The sequence below is a fragment of the Pogoniulus pusillus genome, chromosome 42 (assembly GCF_015220805.1).
Source record: "Pogoniulus pusillus isolate bPogPus1 chromosome 42, bPogPus1.pri, whole genome shotgun sequence".
Taxonomy (NCBI): Eukaryota; Metazoa; Chordata; class Aves; order Piciformes; family Lybiidae; genus Pogoniulus; species Pogoniulus pusillus.
The window spans coordinates 1,489,038-1,507,422 of record NC_087305.1 but is presented as its reverse complement, the minus strand read 5'-3'; the positions used below and the strand labels follow the sequence as shown (position 1 = coordinate 1,507,422).

The 18,385-nt window shown below is 47.6% G+C and overlaps 1 long non-coding RNA gene across 1 annotated transcript in view; it reads left to right on the top strand.

Moving 5' to 3' along the window:
* Positions 1 to 16,753: 16,753 nt before the first annotated feature.
* Positions 16,754 to 18,385, top strand: part of LOC135192441 (uncharacterized) — a 51,320-nt gene continuing 49,688 nt past the window's right edge. The window contains exon 1 of the long non-coding RNA XR_010308989.1: positions 16,754 to 16,822. This is a non-coding gene — a long non-coding RNA (uncharacterized LOC135192441). The remainder of the gene's footprint in view (positions 16,823 to 18,385) is intronic.

The following is an 18,385-nucleotide window of genomic DNA, read 5'->3' as shown; positions in this document are numbered from 1 at the left end:
GCTTTCCTTTGAATCAGAAACACGTTTACATCCTAGCCCCATTGAAGAACCATAGAAATGCCGGTTAGAAAAAGCACTACTTCTGCTTATAGACCCAGCCAGGAATGGCCTAGCCTGGAATCCCCTGCACCATTCTGCAGCTTTCCAGCTGCGTCACACACTGGCAAAAGAAACTTTCTCCTAGCTGCTTTCCTTTGAAGCAGAAACACGTTTACATCCTAGCCCCATTGAAGAACCATAGAAATGCCGGTTAGAAAAAGCACTCCTTCTGCTTATAGACCCAGCCAGGAATGGCCTAGCCTGGAATCCCCTGCACCATTCTGCAGCTTTCCAGCTGCGTCACACACTGGCAAAAGAAACTTTCTCCTATCTGCTTTCCTTTGAAGCAGAAACACGTTTACATCCTAGCCCTATTGAAGAACCATAGAAATGCCGGTTAGAAAAAGCATTCCTTCTGCTTGTAGACCCAGTCAGGAATGGCCTAGCCTGGAATCCCCTGCACCATTCTGCAGCTTTCCAGCTCCCTCACACACTGGCAAAAGAAACTTTCTCCTAGCTGCTTTCCTTTGAAGCAGAAACACGTTTACATCCTAGCCCCATTGAAGAACCATAGAAATGCCGGTTAGAAAAAGCATTACTTCTGCTTATAGACCCAGCCAGGAATGGCCTAGCCTGGAATCCCCTGCACCATTCTGCAGCTTTCCAGCTGCGTCACACACTGGCAAAAGAAACTTTCTCCTAGCTGCTTTCCTTTGAAGCAGAAACACGTTTACATCCAAACCACCACAATCCCCTTGGGTCCCTTCCAATCCCTGACATCCTGTGAGCCTGTGAAGAGCAGTGAGTACTCTGGAAGGTCAAACGCAAGCGATTAAGGAGGCTGAGGAGAAAGAAGGCAAAGTGGCAGCTAGATGTGTACTGACCAGCAGGAGCTGCAAACCTCTCTGCAGCAATGAAGCTTTCATGCTGGAATGTTCCTGATCCAATGTTTTCTGTTGTGATCAATTAAACAATAGATGTTTCCCTGTCATTTGCTTGGTGAGCTGATGCTGCTTCTGCCAGCTAGCCCTGGCTCCACATCTTGCCAAGTCTGGCAATCAAGTCGCTGTCAGCTGTCTGAGTTTCTCAGGGATATTTTCATGCTGGGGACAAGATATGTAACTTCTCTTGCTCTGGCTGGCACATGACAGAGGAAGGAAAATGAAGCCACTTTTCAGTGCCCAAAATATCAGGAATTTCTCCTGTCTTGTCAGATTCCCTTCTTCTGCCTAGCTAAGCTTAGACATGTTTCTGAGAGCAGAAGCTTCAGAAGGAGGTGACTGCTGAGAGCTCAAACGTGGTTTTACCTTGGAATACAGTGAAGGTGGTGCAAGAGGTGAGCAGAATAATATAGGCATCTCTTTTGAAATCCCATGACATCCTGAGAGACCTGTTGAGTTGAGGGTGCATGGAAATGAGGTACAGGAGTGGTTCAGAGACAGGGAAAAGTGCTTCAGAGGAAGAGATGCAGTGTTCAGCCTGTTTAGTGTGGCAGAAAGAGGAGAAGGGAACCTGGCTCAATTAAAGTGCCTAAGTAGCTTTACAACCAGCACAAAAATCCACTTTCTCAAAAAGAGAGGTATGACAAAAGCTAATAACTAGAGCTGAAAGTGAAGCCAGCTCAAGTAAGAAGCAAGAAGTGTCCTTTTCACAAGTGCAAAGCAGTTAATAAGCATTGACACAAACTGCTCAGAGAATGGGGGGGAGGAGGAATTTCCAACTCAGATTTTTCACATCGAGATCAGGCACCACCCTGCAGGGCTTGCTTCACTGCTGGCATCGGTGGAGGACTATCTTGAGAATGTATTGCACAGCTCACCTAGAGGAGGATGCTGCAGAAGCTCCTGGATGAGATGTGGTTGGCATAAATTGAAAAGGAAAGTATGACTTGAGCTGAGGAGAAAGTTGAAGTTCAGCAGTTTCGTTTGCAAAGAAAATGCAGAATCAAGCCCTGGGAAGTGCCATTTGCTGCCTCTCGCCGAGTAGCAGTGAGCTGTAAAATGAGAGTTGCATGGATGCTGTGGAATGGTGCTCATGAAAACTGAATGGCAGTGGCAGGAGAGAGGGAAAACCCAGGAAACATTCCCAGGACTGTTAGGTTTTCTAAAAGCTTACTTTCATTAAAACCCAAACTAGGTGCTGTAGCTGAGCTGCCAAAGTCCCTGTAGCTTGTTTTAAACAGAACATGGTTCTGGCAAGTAGCTTCCCTGAGAAATGGAAGCTTGCAGAGAATGTAATAAGGAGAGATTGATGGATTCCCCCCCATTGTTGTGCGTATTGAGTGAGTCTCTTCTCAGTCTGGAGCTGGAAGCTGATCAGCTGCTGTTCAGCCTACACAACTTTATGGCTCTGCACTAAACTCAAGATGTGGAGAGAGTTGGGGAAAGACGTTCATCATTTGCCCTTTCTTGCAGATAAGCCACCACTGAAAATCTTGTCCTTAGAGAGGGATGCTTGAGCTGCATTTACTCCACATTAAGAGTTGCACTTCAAGCAGCTCCACTTATTGCAGCAGGACCTTTTGCACAGCAGCTTGCCTCTCCTGGGAGCTGAGAGCATGAGGATCAGGCCTGGCAGCTTCTCTGCCTGTGCTGAAACAAGAAGAAAGTGGAAAGCCAAACTGTGATAAGCTGATGTGAAAGAGGAATGTTGTGGAGTGTAAAACTGGTGTGAAAGAGGAATGTTGCAGGGCACAGAACTGGTTTGAGAGAGGAACATTGTGGAGTGCAGCATTTCTGGAAATGGGAGAGAGTGTTTCCAAAGGCCTGCAGGGACAGGACAAGGGCAGTGGCTTCCAACTAGAGAAGAGCACAGGCCTCACCCCTGGAGATATTCAAGAAGAGGCTCAACAGGGCCCTGGGCAATGTGAGCTAGTTGAGGATGCCCCTGAAGACTGTGGGGGGGTTGGACTAGATGACCTTTGGAGGTCCCTTTCATTCTGGACCATTCTATGATTCTATGGTGCTATTGATTCAGTGGTTCTGTGGTTTCTATGATTTCTGTGTGTGACTCCAGGTGACAGGATCAGGATGCTCTGACACAAGTTCTCAACTTAAGACCTCTGCCACTCCATCAGCTCACTACCAGATGTTGTGGCATTCCATGTGGGGTCAGACTCTGGGCTGCAGTTGGAATCTGCAGATCCTTGCCCCATTCTAGCAGATGTTCATTGCCCACAACCTTATTCTGAAGGCACTTCCAATGTCATGAAGTAGGGTGAGATACTTCAGTGCTTTCATTCTCTAGCTGATTGATATCAACAGTGACACAGATAATGCTGCTGGCAAGGAACTTATTTGTCCTGTCATGTTTCTCTCTGCCTGGAGAACTCCGAGAGTCAACTGACTGCTTTCTGCTATGGTTTTATAGATGTGTTGAAGGATTGAGACAGGTAGCAGCTGTGCAGCTTTGCAACCCCATACAGAACAGAATGACACTAAATATGGTGTAATTACCTTCTCCAGTATCCTGAAGAGCAGCAGCTGAGGAGTCTGGCTCCTTTGCACCAGGGAGAGCTGCACAGCACTGGCTGGCACAGCTCTGCTGCCAGGCCCAGGCATTCCACCCATCCTTTTACTGACCAGACTTGAACAGGAGACTGCCACAGTACTGCTGGGTTGTGTGAATCTGAAGGTGTCACTGCCATGCCCTCCAAAAAAGTCCGAAATTCTGAGTTCCAGACTGGATTATCTTTATTTTCTATTTGTTAGGGCATCCACCAATATGAGGAGTGAAAATGTAGAGTTAGCAAAGCAAATAACATTCATCATTGGTGGTTCCCTTAGGTCCAGACTTTCATGGGATAAAGAAATTATTCCTGGTCAGGTATTTCCAAAGCAATTAGGAGAAGATTTAATCAAACCATACAAAGACAGAAGTCTGAGAAGTGAACCCTGAACAGGTCTCAGGTTTGCTTCTCCTGCAGTGGCCATGCTTTTGCTATCATCTAGTGGCTGTGTGTGATACTTCACTGTTGTCTCCTGCACAACACAATTCAGCTGCTGCTTCCTGCTGCAGAAGCTTCTCATTCACAGAGTAAATCTCGATGAGCTAAAGAGATACTAAGAGAAATAAACACAGAGCTTAGCAATGCAGAGGGTGTTCCCAGAACTGGGTCACCTGTCAAAGTGTTTCCTCAGTGACACTTGCTGGATCATTCAAGTCCAGCTACTGCAGACATGGCAAAGCCACCCAGAGTGTGGGAGGTTGGGGGTTACAGAATCACAGAACCACAGCACCATGCAGGCTGGAAAAGCCTCTCAGGATCACCAAGCCCAACCTAGAGCCCTACTCTGCAAGATTCACCTTAAACCATAGCCCCAAGCACCATGTCCAAAACACCCTGAAACACAGCCATGGTGGGTGACTCCAGCACCTCCTTGGGCAGCTCATTCCAGCCCCTGACCGCTCTCTCCAGGAAAAGCTTTTTCCTAATGTCCAGTCTAAACCTCCCCAGCCTCAGCTTGAGGCCATTTGTGGTGGAGAGTCCCAAAGGGCACAAAATGGGCTTGAGCATGTCCTGTCTTGTCCAGACATATTTGCCTGCCTGTCTGCATTGCAGCCAGAGGTGGCAAAACAGGACAAAAGAAACCCAGACAATCCAGTCTGGTTTAGTCTGGTCGCATGAGAGGGGTTTCACAAGGCCCACGCCCCTGTCGCGTGCAAGGCGTTTGCGCCCCCCATTTTTGGAAGACAACAGCCTGTGGGTTCTTCCATTTTTGGGTCTATTTGGGTGATTGCCAGAGGTGATTGGGTGATTGTGTGGCCAATGAGACCATTAGCCTCGGCCATTGTCCTACAAAAGAGGGGGAACAGGAGAATAAGGAGCTTGCGTACTCGTTCATGCCTCGCTCACCTGCCACTTGCCTGCCTGCCACCTCAGCCACCTCAGCCAGCAGCCAATTCCACGTCGCAGCCCACATGGAATTCGCCACAGGACTTCTGTTGAATATTTTTCCTGCGTATGCTTTGGCCCACAGACATTAAGACTAAGGACTAGCGAGTATTCTGAATTCTTTATTCAAGTTGCTAAAGGATTTTAATTAACCTCGCAAGTGGGGAATGAAGCCGCCAGACTCTATCAATGCCATTTCTAAAACCTTTCAAAATTCCATTGTATAGAGACATTCTGTAAAATAGTTCTGCTAACTGCATCCAAGAACTTCTGTGGAGAGTTGTAAATAAGTTTGGGGGAATTATTTTGTGTATATTAATAAATTATTTAATAACTTTCGAATCAGCCTCATTGCATTTTGTTGCAGAGGGGGATTTCTCAGTACCTATGCCTATTTTGGCAGAGGGCAGAAATTAATTGGGGCAATATAATTTTATATAAAAATATAGATTTATTAAATTCAATATTCTGAACTCTTGCCACCCCCAACCACTGTATATTAATATTAATATTCATTACACGGTTATGAAATCATTCTAGGATAAATTATGTACAGGAATTTGTTATTTAACTAGCACACATTCAAACTATAAACAGAGAGAGGAGTTTTCCCTGTGGCTTAATGCTGCTTGAGGTCTCTATGTTATTTGCCCAGCAGAGCGGGCTGAAATTGATTCTGCTCTATGGCAGAGGTAACAAATATTTACAGAGGTATTGAAGCATTTACTCACAATTCTTATTAATTATTATTCATCCTCTGGGGCTGCTTCACAGCCTATGTCTAATGTCCAGACTTCTGGAGATCTCTGCCTGTGGACTTTGAGGCTGGAATCCTCCCGTCTTGAGGGGAAAGGATAAATCTTCCCAGTTTGTGGGGATATAGGTTTTCTCTAGCCTTGTTCTCCTGGCGAGGGATGGAATCTCTGCCTTTGGTGCTGCTGGTTTCCTTCTGGGTGCTGTGTCCAGGACTTCTCAGCTGGCAGGATCTCAGGAGCAGGAGAATATCTTGCTGTCTCTGGCACGGTTCTCATGGCTAGCAGGCCGTGTGTGTGCAGACAATTCAGAATCTGCTTCCTGGTTATCTCAGCGGCAACAGCGCTTACCAGGCAATGGTAGGCAGAGGGCATGCAAAGTGTGCATGGCTGCTGGGAGTCTGAGCTCCGTAGGTAAATGCAATGCAGGATCTGGTCCTGATAACACAGTAGTGTGCAGATGTGCACAGCTGGCTGGAGACTATAGGCTCCTCATATATATATTATAGGCAGGCTTAAATGAGCTCTGCAAGAAAGGTATGCAGGCAGTGAGCTGTGATTGGGTCAAAACATGAGCCTCTGAGCATTGGAGCTATGCAATGGCGTCCGAGTGTGGGGGTCTGAGCGGCTGAGCGCTGCAAGTGAGGGTCAGAGCTGTGCAAGCGAGTCTGAGCTTAGCTGAGCACCTTGTTTACCTGTGCACCCCTGTTTATTGAATGTGGGCCAAGATTAATGGCCTCTTTGGCCACTAGAATGACCAATCAGGTTGGCAGTTAGCCAAACCTTACCATAATAGGCAGAAGCTCTTGCCTGGACTATCCCAAATATGGGGATCACATGGACTTACCCCAGGGAGACACAGGCTGGGTGTGTGGGGGCTTACACAACGTGTTTACAAGCAGGGGTCCTGGCACAAAATATGTCCAGGCATGCATAGGCATAAATAAGCCTCTTTTTGGGCCTACAGGCCCTCCACGACACATTTCACCCCAAACTCAGATTTCAGCTAGCCTCTTCATAACACAGAGTCACAGAATCAGAGTGCCAGGGGCTGGAAGGGAACTCCAGAGCTCATCCAGTTCAAACACTTGTCAGAGCAGCAGCACCCAGAACAGATCACACAGGAACACATCCAGGCAGCTTGAATATCTCCAGAGAAGGAGACTCCACAGCCCCCCTGGGTGGCCTGTGCCAGGGCTCTGGCACCCCCACAGGGCAGAAATTCCTCCTCCTGTTTCCATGGAACTTCCTCTGCCTCAGCTTGCACAACTGCCCCTTGTGCTGTCAATGGGCATCACCCAGCAGAGCCTGGCTCCATGAACTGGAAGTGTCCAGAGCTTGAGACTTTCCCTGGTCCTGCTGTTTATGAACTCTGACATTGTCTCAGCAAGCACACAGCTGATGTCACTGCTTCCAGCCACTAATGCCTTTGATCTCATACCCTGTGGTGGGAGAACATCACCCCGTGTTAGGTTTCACATCCCCCTTGCTTTGCCTTTGGACAAATAGATTCTCTTTCATGTTGATTCTTTGAGACAAAGAGAAAATATTTGAAGGGCAAATATTGGAAGAAAATATTTTAAATGCTTCTGGAAGCCAGACCCTACAAAGTGCTGACTCTGCAGCTCTGCAATGGTTTTGCAGACATGGCTGCTGCAGGGCCGTGTTGCTGTGTGGGGCAGATATGACTGCTTTTGTGTTCTTTCCTTCCAGATGTGTCTCTTGACAGAGCAGAGGTAGTTTTACTTTTTTACTGCTTTTCTTTCCCCCAGGTTGTCCTTTCTAAAGCTGAATTTAGCAGTCAAAGGTGAGGTAATTGTCTGGGAGACTTCTCTTCTGGTAAAACCTCAACTAACTCCAAATAAACAGATTCAAAACAGCAATAGAGAACCATGGGTCAGGACCTGCACAAGGCTTTAAACCTCTCTTACATTCCTGTGCATAGGATTTAGGAGACAGGCTCGAGATGCTATCCTTGGTTATTGAAGTAACCAAGACCTGGGGGTTTTGGTAGATGAAAAGATCAACATGAGCCTGCAGTGTGAGCACAGCCCAGGCAGCAACTGCAGTGAGAGCAGCGTGGCCAGCAGGGTGTTGTGGAGGGGAGTTTGTTTGGGTTTGGGGAATGAAATGCAAGACCGAATTTGAAAGAATTTAAGAGATCTGTTATTACAAACACTAAGAATCCTCTTCCCCAAACTTATTTGTAACTACTCCATGTAAGTTCTTTGTCTGCAGTTGTGAATTAAATTACAAAATGACTATGTTGAAAGGTTTAAGAAGAGTGTCTGTAACTTGAGAGAGAGTTCCACTGGAAGGCTTTGAGAGATTATTCTGTCTTTAGATCAGGTTTCAGTTACTCACTGTCCAAATTCAGTTCTGAAAAGTTCTAAATATCGTGGATTGGGATGCACTGCTTGAGCTTCCGTGGGTCCGGGCCAAGCTGGGTGCTGGCGTCCGTCCGGAGGCTGGCGCAGATCGAAGCGCTGACAAGTTGATTCTGTAGTCATGCCATCCCGAGCCGTGCTCTCTGTGTGTGTGTGTGTGTGTGTGTGTGTGAGAGCGAGCGAGGGTAAGAGCCAGCAAGCAAGGGGGTACCCAATTAAGGCAAATGCAGCATCTTTTATAGTGTTTCAGAAGAGGTGTGTTAACCAAACTCAGGCGAACATACGTGAACAATACAGATTGGTTCAAAATTATAATTAATTCACACATTGGCTAATTTTCACCAAAACAACCTGTGGCACCACCCAGGGGTCAGCCCCCAGCAGATGTTCGTGGGTGCTCACAATGTCTGAAACCCCAAGGTCTTTTTCCCAAAACAATAACCTATATTTACAGTTTCTGCCCTTCTGGGGAAGAAATCATCCCAGAGGCTGTAACGGCAGTTGGGACAGCGGCTGTCATCATGCAAACAGATGAAAGCAATGTTTTGTCTCCTCAATTGATGGTCTTTTTGAGCCATAATTTTGTATAAATGAGGGGTTTGCAAGAGGGCTCTGTAACCCTCCACTACACAGGGCAAGGGAGAGGATTCTGCCCCTTGGCTCTGCTCTCCTCAGACCCCACCTGCAGTCCTGGGTGCAGTTCTGCAGCCCCCAGCACAAGCAGGACATGGAAGTGTTGGAGCCATTGTCATGGAAGGGAGCAGAGCCCTTTTTGTCCTATTGCAAAATTTTCATTTATACACAAAATTGTGGCTCAGAGGTCTTCTATCGAAAAAGTGAAAACAATATTTTCTATCTGCCATCCAGGAGAAAGGTAAAGATAATGGGTGTCACAGGACAGCCCGACCTATGTGCCTTAGCTAAAACAAGATTATGATTACCTGGGGAAAAAAGGAGCACTTAGTTCCTATCCAGGAAATATTCTGGGACTTGATGTTTTAGCAGGCAGGAGATGGCATCTTTCAGATGGTACATTATGGAGCTTTGGAAGTTATGAAGTGGGGAGTAATAGGGGGAAATCAGCCCATGCTCGTGTTTGAATGTTGCAAACTGCTCCTCCACTACCAAAATCACAAATTACTTGTGTTGCACAATATCCATTACCAGCAGCAGCTAGGCAAGGCATTACTGAAGTGATAGCTGACCTGAAGAAAAGAAAGATCATCACCACAACTCATTCTCCTTACAATTCACCCGTCTGGCCAGTTCAAAAACTATATGGCAGGTGGAGACTAACTGTTGACTTTAGAAAACTCAATAATAACACTCTTCCTCTCACTGCAGCAGTTCCAGGTTTATCTTCCACAGTGACAGCCATTCAATCAGCTTCTCACGCCTGGATGGCAACTACGGATGTGAAGGACATGTACTTCATGGTGCCACTGAGAGAAGAGGACAAACCACAGTTTGCATTCACTTGGCAAGGTATTCAATACACATTCAACAGTCTTCCACAGGGATACAAACACAGTGCAACTATTGCACATAACACACTTGCAGCTTTGCTTGACACTATTCAGCTTCCTAAAGATGTTAAGGTGTATCATTACATTGATGACATCCTGGTGGGAGGAGATGACAAGGAGCAGGTTGCAAAAGTAGCTGAGGACATTTGAAAGTTGTTGACTGATCAAGGACTGACTATTCCAAAGGAGAAGTGCCAAGGCCCAAGCCAGGAGGTTAAATTCCTAGGATACTGGTGGGTGGCAGGTGCAGTGTCAGTTCCAGAGGATACTTTACAAGAAATTGAAAAGGGCCAAATACCCCAGAACAAAAAGGAGCTACAACAATTGTTGGGTGCCTTAGGCTACTGGAGAAAACACATCCCAGGTTTCTCCGTGATTGCTTGTCCTCTGTATGATTTGCTTAAGAAGCACAAAGTTTGGGACTGGACTCCACGACATTCTGAGAGCCTGAGAGTTCTTAAAGATAAACTAAAGGCGTATCAGAAGTTGGGGCCCTTGCACCCACAAGATGCCCTAAGGGCTGAATGGGGTTTTTCCGAGCACGCCTCGTACTGTGGAATATTTCAAAGGGGACCCAATGGTCCTAGCAGAGCTCTTTTATTTTCATCAACAGCATTCAAAGAGACCGAGACACGGTACTCAGAATGGGAAAAGGGACTCCTTTCCCTAACTCGAGCTGTTAAAGAGGCAGAGAAACTCCACACTACACAAGATATTGTAGTGCAAGGCCTGTTTCCGCTGTTGAAATCGATCCTTAAAGGATCTCCTCCACCAGAAGGGATTGCCCAAAAGGCTACCGTAAGAAAGTGGTATGCTTACCTAGAGGGAATCTCACAGCTTTTGCCATTGAAAGAAGGACCTACAAAGGTATCCAAATTGCAGCAGCCCATAAATCCTGATAAAGCATTGCTTGGTCAACCATATAAGCCTTCTCCTATTCAGGTGGCCCCAGAAATGACCACAGACTCAGATAAGTCAGGAGTGTGGTTTACAGATGCATCCTCTCAGAGGGTGGAGTACAAATGGTGTTACAAAGCCGCTGCCTTAGAGATTAGCACAGGCCAAACCATCACTGAGGAGAGTGATGGCAGTGCACAGGTAGGGGAACTGCGTGCTCTCATGCTAGCAGCAGAACATGGAGCAACGACTACACTGATTCCTACTCCACGTTCAAAGGCGCTACTGAGTGGATTTGCCAGTGGGAAGTGAATCAGTGGAAGGTTTCAAATGTAGAAGTTTGGAGGGCTGATGACTGGAAAAGGCTATTGGAGATAGGCCGATCCAAACCCCTTAAAGTAGGCTGGGTTAAAGAACACTCCAAACAGCAAACTCCAGCTGCAACCTGGAAAGATCAGGTAGATTACTTGGCAAAAATAAACATGGTCAATGACGAAAAGGATGACTGGTGGAGATTAGCTGAATGGCTACACATCAAAAGAGGCCATTCAGGAAAGGCAGACCTCTACTACGAATGTAGATCTAGAGGATGGCCAATTTCTATGAACACCTGTGAGGCAATTATTTCAGCCTGTCCACAGTGTAAGATTAGGCTCAAAGCCAATCACCCCAACTTAGCACCAGCTCAACACATTAGAGAAGACAAGAAGCTATGGAGCACATGGCAGATTGACTATGTGGGTCCATTTAAACCCTCACATGGGAAGAGATACATACTGGTGGGGGTGGAAGTAGTCTCCGGATTGGTCATGGCTACGGCCACTAAAAAAATTTCATTTATACACAAAATTGTGGCTCAGAGGCCTTCTATCGAAAAAGTCAAAACAATATTTTCTATCTACTTGCACTGACGTAGCTGCTGTACCAGCAGACGTACAGGCCTTGGGAGAATCTCTCTCTCAGAGAAACAGAAGACATAAACATGGCTATGTTTTGGAAAAAAGGTTCGAATGTTAAGACATGGTGACCACCCGACAAACATCTACTGGGGGCTGACCCCTGGGTGGTTCCATAAGTTGTTTTTGGTGAGAACTAGCCAATTGTATAAGTTGATTATAACTTTGTACCAATCTGTAAAGCTAACGCAAGTCTGCCTGAGTTGGCAGAACACACCTCTTCTAAAACACTATAAAAAATATCCCTTGCACCCCTTGCAACTTAACTTAACTTAACTGAGCCCCTTGCTCTCTACCCTGCTCTACTTGCACCTCTTTTGCTCGTTACCCTGATCGCTGATTACACACACACACACGCGGCATTCGCATCACAAACAACCAGCTCGAGACGGCACCGTTCCAGACAAGGGCCTGATCCTTACGAGCCCCGGGAGTCAGTATTCAGCTCAACAGGACCCACGGAGCCTCAGACAACGCGCCTTAAAATTCATAAAGACTTTGAAACTTTTCTGAACTACACTTGAACAGTGAGTAACTGACAAGAACTTAATTTAAAGACTGAATAATCTCTTAAGCTTCCAGTGAACTCTCTAAAAAATCACAGACTCTCTCCCTAAATCCTGGCATTTTCAAGCCACAAACTCTCTTTCTAAATTCTTTTACAAATTGTTGCTAAATTCCTGATTTTTTTGTACATAAATCATTCTGTGATTTAATTCGCAAACCGCATATAAAGAACTTACGTGGGATAATTGTAAATTAGTTTGGGGAAGAGGATTTTTAGTGTATATAATATTAAATCATTTATACCTTTTATAAACATCGGCCTCGCATATTTTCCCCCAAACTTCCCCAAACAAAACTCCCTTCCGTGACAGCCATCCCAGAGGAGGCCACCAAGATGCTGAGAGGGCTGCAGCAGCTCTGCTCTGAGCACAGGCTGAGAGAGTTGGGGCTGTGCAGCCTGCAGAGGAGAAGGCTTCCAGGAGAGCTTGGAGTGGCTTTCCAGGATCTGAAGGAGGCTCCAAGAGGGCTGGGGAGGGACTATTGAGAAGGTCTGGGAATGGCAGGAGGAGGAGGAATGGGTTTGAAGTGGCAGAGGGGAGATTGAAAGTGAATGTGAGCAAGAAGTCGTCGGCAATGAGGGTGGTGAGAGACTGGCACAGGTTGCCCAGGGAGGTTGTGGATGCTCCCTCCCTGGAGATGTTCAAGGCCAGGCTGGATAAAGCCTTGAGCAACCTGTTCTAGTGGGAGGTGTCCCTGCCTATGGCAGGGGGTTGTAACTGGATGAGCTTTGAGGTCTCTTCCAACCTAAACCATTCTATGATAAGTGCTGGGGAAGAGCCACCAAGATAATGAAGGGAATGGAACATGTGTCTCACAAGGAAAGCCTTGAGGGATCTGGGGCTGTTTATCTTGGAGAAGAGGAGACTGAGAGGTGACCTCATAAGCATTTATAAAGATGTACAGGTGAGTGCCAGGAGGCTGGAGCCAGCTCTGCTGGGTGATGCCCAACAACAGCACAAGGGGCAACGGTGGAAGCTGAGGCAGAGGAAGTTCCATGGAAACAGAAGGAGGATTTTTTCCTTGTGAGGATCACAGAGCCCTAGCACAGGCTGCCCATGGGGGCTGCGGACTCTCCTTCTCTGGAGATATTCAAGAGCTGCCTGGATGTGTTGCTCTGTGATCTGCTCTGGGTATCACAGTATCATCAAGGTTGGAAGAGACCTCATAGATCATCAAGTCCAACCCTTTACCACAGAGCTCAAGGCTAGACCATGGCACCAAGTGCCAAGTCCAATCTTGCCTTGAACAGCTCCAGGGACAGCGACTCCACCACCTCCCCGGGCAGCCCATTCCAGTGTCCAATGACTCTCTCAGTGAGGAACTTTCTCCTCACCTCAAGCCTAAATTTCCCCTGGCACAGCCTGAGGCTGTGTCCTCTCATTCTGGCACTGGCCACCTGAGAGAAGAGAGCAACCTCCTCCTGGCCACAACCACCCCTCAGGTAGTTGTAGACAGCAATAAGGTCTCCCCTGAGCCTCCTCTTCTCCAGGCTAACCAATCCCAGCTCCCTCAGCCTCTCCTCGTAGGGCTGTGCTCAAGGCCTCTCCCCAGCCTCGTTGCCCTTCTCTGGACATGCTCAAGCATCTCAATGTCCTTCCTAAACTGGGGGGCCCAGAACTGAACACAGTACTCAAGGTGTGGTCTAACCAGTGCAGAATACGGGGGCAGAATGACCTCCCTGCTCCTGCTGACCACACCATTCCTGATGCAGGCCAGGATGCCACCAATGTGATGCTGCTCTGGCAGGAGGTTGGAGTGAATGAGCTTTGCAGGCCCCTTCCAGCCCCTGACACTCTGTGACTCTGTGATTCTGTGTATTTTACTCTACACACCAACCTCTTCTGCCTCTTTTGCCAATAATTTCACACTACAAAACAGCCTTTCCTGCCTCAGCTTTTGTCACATAATCAGCAAGAGATGGGAGATGAAACAGCAGTTCCACAGCATAGGTCTTGCTTTTTATTTGGGGTGATCCAAGCATTTTTATTTTCACTGGAAAAGAAACTCTCTCATTTGTTTCTGGTTTTGTTCATTTTTTAAGCACTTGAGTTTACAGAGGCTCCTAAATGCTCTAAAGCATTGTCATAAAGAGATAATTTGTCAGTGCTGGCAGCAGGGCTTTTACTTTCTGAAGCTGATATGATCCTGGGCCAGACAACACTCTGCCTGTTCTGATGATGAAATAGAAGACATCCTAATAGGGAAACTGGAGCTGGTTCAGAAAGGGGAATGCATAAGTGGCATGGATCTTTAAAAAGCTGGAGAAATCCCCCAGGAAATGCAGACTGTTGAGTCCGATTCCTTCTCTTCCCTTTCCACAAAGGAAATGTCTGTTTCACCCCGGTGCAGAACAGAAACCCTGAAGAACCAGAGGGTTGTAGGAAAAGGCTGCTGTGAGAAATACTTTGAGGCTCTCTTCCAGGCTGGTGGAATGAACTCTCTGCACTGAAAGCAGTCAGTAGATGCAGTTGCTTAGTTCTAATGCAAAACAGGCCACAGCCCAATCTATTCTACCCTGAGACATTGTCTGGCTGAATATAGACTGGTGAAAGGAGAAAGGAAGAGGGAGAAGGGAGCTATGTGCTCTTTGAGCTACAGAGACTGCATTTTTGCTTTCTTTCCATGATGAACAGTTGGCACAGAAGAGGAAATGCTAGAAGTGGGCTCTCTAGATGTTGCCACACTATGTGCAGCAATAATTACAATCATTCAGATTAGGTTTGTTCTCTGAGCCCTGCATCTGGAGGAGCTGAGCACATGTTCTTCTCTTTCTTGCATTGTGATCTTCCTCCGTTGCCATTCACTAGACCAAAATTCACCCAGACTGGGTTGAAGCAATGGGAGTGTGGTCTGGGCTGCTATCTTGAGTGGTCTTTTTAGGGAAAAGTAGGGGGAAGAAGCAACCACGGGGAAGAAGACTAAAGAACCTGGAGCCACTAAGTCTAAGGACTCTGCCTGCCCAGACTTGTCTTGGTCCTGTGGTAAACAAGGTGCACACACTCAGCTTGTGCCTGTCTCGTGCAAGGTCTGTGCTTTTCCCAAATTTGGGTAAAGCAAGCCTATAGCTTTGCCTAATATGGTCAGGCTTGGCTAAGTACCATTCTGATTGGCTTTTCTGTGTCCAGAGGGCCAAAAGGGCCCACATTGATAAAAGAGCTATGCAGGTAAACAACCTGCTCTGCTGTGCTCTGCTGTGATATTCATGCTTGCAGCTATTGCTTACTGCCTTATGGTTTGCCTGGAAACTCAACTGCTGTCAGTTTACCAGGGACAGGCTCTAAATGCCTGCGCACGATCAGCCTGCACAGCCAGTGTGACATGATGCTGAGCCGGCACACGGCAGACATCCTGCCTGCACCTGAAAGTCTCCTGCCAAGATGAGAAGTCCTGGAGATACACAGATAGTCCAGAGGGGCCAGGGGACAAGGCCAGAGATTGTCTGCCTCCTTTCCCCAGAAGCCTGGGAAGAATCAAGTCTCAGTGGCTGACAGGACAGTCTCCTGAAAGTGTCTGGGCACTGTCTGGACTGTGGCCAGCCCCCATGAGTTGGGTAATGATAATTTTGTGAGTGAATACTTAAAAGCCTCTTTGTAATTCTCCATTGTCTGTGGATGAATTTCTTGCCAGCAGAGGACACGAATTGATAAGCATGAGCAACTCATGCTGCGAAGTGTCCTTGGGCCCGTCTCGGGCACAGGAAACCGAGCAGTAAACAATAAGCACCCCACATGCAGCTGCAGGGGGCAGGCTTAGCCAGACGGAGGGGATGGACCCTCAGATTGTTACTGTAAGCCACCCTATCTGTACCATGCACACAATCCTAAGCCAACCTGTACTTTCCACATGTACCAATCCTAAACTAAGTTAGCTGCACACGCCTGTTCCAAGTAAGCATGTAAGTCACTGTGACACGGAAATAAAGGGGAGGACGACCATCTAACTATAATGACGACCCAAGAGTCGTTCAGCCCAGGCGCAACGCCGGCAATTGCCTTCTGCCATAAGCAGAAGGAGCTCCTCAAGTCCATCTAGAGGGCAAGAATCTCCTCTTCCAGCTCAATTAAAGTTTATACATTTTGCTAGTTTTTATCTGTAAAATGCTTCCATGACAGTGCAAAGAACTGATTATCATTAAAAGGAGTGGTCAGGGCTGGCAGGGTTCTGAATATCAAAATAAATAATAATAATTTTGGAAAAAGATCATCTTGCATTAATTAATTTCCCTTTCATAACAATGGGATTCAGTGGGGTTGTTCTTAGAGCAACCCAGCAGGGAAACTCAGCGTGGATTCAGAAAGGGGAAGCGTTAGGAGGCCAATGGTGGAAGCTGAGGTAGAGGAAGTTTAATGGAAACATGAGGAGGATTTTTTTTCCTGTGAGGGTAACTGTGGGAGAATTTCTCCCGCAGAGGGACATGAGCAGTAAACATGAGGAGGATGTCCTTGAGCTTGCTGGCTCAAGGAAGCTAGGCTATGAACTGTGAGCAACCCACGCACACCTGCAGAGGGCTGGACCTGCCAGCCCCTGGGGTGGATGCAGCTCCAGGGGGCTGAGCCTGCCAGCCCCCTGGGGTGGGAACCACAGGTTGTTTACCACAGGATAATCTATCTGCACCCTGCACGTGGCCTGGGGCAAATCTGTACTGTCCACTTTTGCCAGTCCCAGGCTGGCTGGATACACCTCCTCTGAGCACTATGTAAGACACTGCACTACCCTAATAAAATTGTACTGATGCATAGCAAGCTGCTGAGTTGACTCTTCAGTGCCCTGATTTCGCCTCTCGCCAGCCTCCGGACCCCAACAGGTAACAGAGCCCTGGCACAGGCTGCCCAGGGGAGTTGTGGAGTCTCTCTCTCTGGAGATATTCAAAACTCACCTGGATGTGTTCTTGTGTGATCTGCTCTGGGTGCTGCTGCTCTGGCAGGGGTTGGACTGGATGAGCTTTGGGGGCCCCTTCCAGCCCCTGACACTCTGTGATTCTGTGTTCCTATGACTCTGCTTCTATGATGCATTCAGCATTACAGAAGGTACTTCAAGCCCTGCACATCCTGAATATGAGCCAGCAGTGTGTCCAGGCAGCCAAGAAGGCCAATGGCATCCTGACTTGTCTTAAAAGTGCTATGGCCAGCAGGAGCAGGGAGGTGATTGTAGTCGTGGACTCAGCTTTGGTGAGGCCACACCTCGAGTGCTGTGTTCAGTTTTGGGCACTGCAGTACAAGAGAGATATGGAGGTGTTGGAGCAGCTCCAGAGGAGGGCAACAAAGCTGGGGAAGGGCCTGGAGAATAAATCTTATGATGAGCAACTGAGGGAGCTGGAGATGGTTAGTGTGAGGAAGAGGAGGCTGAGGGCAGACCTCACTGCTGTCTACAACTACCTGAGGGGACATTGTGCAGAGGCTGCTGCTGGGATCTGCTCACAGGGAATTGCAGACAGAAGAAGGGGGAATGGCCTCAAGCTGAGGCTGGGGAGGTTTAGGTTGGGCATTAGGAGGAAGTTTTTCCTGGAAAGAGTGGTCAGGGACTGGAATGAGCTGCCCAGGGATGTGCTGGAGTCACCCACCCTGGCTGTGTTTCAGGGTGTTTTGGACGTGATGCTTGGGGATGTGGTTTAAGGTGACTCTTGCAGAGCAGGGTTCTAGGTTGGGCTTGGTGATCTTGAGGGGCTTTGCCAACCTGCATGGTGCTGTGATGCTGTGATCATAGTGTTGCAGAGGGCAGGAATACGTGGCCGAGTCGAGAATTTATCAAAAATAGATATTTTTTATTTTCCCAAAAACCCACCCCCACAACTATATATACAAAGATTAATTTCGTTTAATAAGCGGATTCAGTTGCATGAGAATTGATCTACCAGGATACCATCAATAATCTGACTATATATTAGAAGTCAGAAGTTGGAAAAGGACTCAGCTATTAATTAAGAGCAGTTTCTTACTAAATTAAGCTAAGCCAAATAACTCACTCAGGCTGGCTCGTGCAGTCTATGTTCCTCTTCCTTTCCAGCGGCTGCAGGAGTCGTTAAGGGTCGTTAAGGGTCATTAGGCACACAAAGGTGTGCCTAACAGGAAAGCGAATCCTTGGTCTCTCTGCAGTCCAGGCGAGGGGAGTGTGTGAGCTCAGGCAGACACATATGTCCAGGCACAGGCAAAATCCAAAGCGGGAACCCTAAAGGCGGGAAGACCCCCAATAGTTATAACCTTCTCTAGACAAAGGGCAGAGTTACCACACCTTAGGCGCGAAAGCTCACGGCCAATCCCAGCCTGGCTCCAGCGCGGGAACTCACGGGGCAGTCGCCCCCCCCTTCACGGGGCAGTCCTCCCCCCCTTCACGGCTGCAGGGCAGGCGAGGGGGGGGGAAACCAGGCGGC